The sequence below is a fragment of the Elephantulus edwardii genome, unplaced genomic scaffold (genome assembly GCF_000299155.1).
Source record: "Elephantulus edwardii isolate Elephantulus edwardi_28Jun2011 unplaced genomic scaffold, EleEdw1.0 scaffold00059, whole genome shotgun sequence".
Lineage (NCBI taxonomy): Eukaryota > Metazoa > Chordata > Mammalia > Macroscelidea > Macroscelididae > Elephantulus > Elephantulus edwardii.
The window spans coordinates 4,037,491-4,038,584 of NW_006399809.1; the positions used below are offsets into that span (position 1 = coordinate 4,037,491).

At 39.5% G+C, this 1,094-nt stretch overlaps 1 pseudogene; it reads left to right on the forward strand.

Moving 5' to 3' along the window:
• The first annotated feature begins 229 nt into the window (after positions 1 to 229).
• Positions 230 to 436, forward strand: LOC102869443 (annotated as a pseudogene).
• The last annotated feature ends 658 nt before the right edge of the window (positions 437 to 1,094 follow it).

Below are 1,094 nucleotides of genomic sequence, written 5' to 3' on the forward strand. Positions count from 1 at the left end.
CAGAGCTGCATTTGTTAATTGAAACATATCAACTGGTATCCCATCAATTTACAGAGAATTCCAATCACAGACAATGTAAAATTTCCTAAACTTTAGGGAAAATTATTTAGAAGAAAGTCAAACAAAATGGAGATTGAAGACGTGAGTGAGAACCTGGTAATCAACACTGTAAAATTATCCCTGGCAGACCGATCCTGAAAGGAGAGTCGGCCTCGCTTGCTCTCTCGCCATGTCTGGCTCTTCTAGTGTCGTCGCTATGAAGAAAGTGGTTCAGCAGCTTCGGCTGGAAGCTGGGCTCAACCGCGTGAAGGTTTCCCAGGCAGCTGCAGATTTGAAACAATTCTGTCTGCAGAATGCTCAACATGACCCCTTGCTGACTGGAGTAGCTGTAAGTACAAATCCCTTTAGACCCCAGAAAGTCTGTTCATTTTTGTAGTAAAATGAATCTTTCAAAGGTTTCCTAAACCACTCTTAAGAACCAGTGAATATTCAAAGGAGAGCTAAAATATGAAGCTTGTACAAAAGCTTATCCCTACAACATATGTGCCATGCTATACAGATTTCTACTTTTGTCAGTTCTTAACATCTACCTCTCTGAATTTTCATGAGTTTCTATTTCACAAGGGTAGTAATTATTTTATATACACTGGTAGCTGCATATAATAAAGTCCTTGGTATAAAAAAAATTATCCCTGGCAAAGTTCAGGCTCCACAAAAAGAAAAGAGGGAAATAAAATAAATAAATGTGGGCCATGGGATTTTCAATTGCTTGCTATACATCAGAGAGCTGGACAGTAAATAAAGATGACAGAAGAATTGATGTTTTTGAGTTGTTGTGTTGGAGAAGAGTATTGAACATACTATAGACTGCCAAAAGAACAAAAAAGACTGTCCAGGTTGCTTCTTGGAGGCAAGGATTTTGAAGCTCTGTCTCATGTACTTTGGGCATGTTGCAAGAAGTACCATTTCTTGGAGAAGGACATCATGCTTGGAAGGGTGGAGGATCAGTACAGAAGAAGACCATGGATGAAACATATTGACACAGTAACTGGGGTAATGAAGGTAGATGTGTTGGAGACCGTGAGATTAGCTCA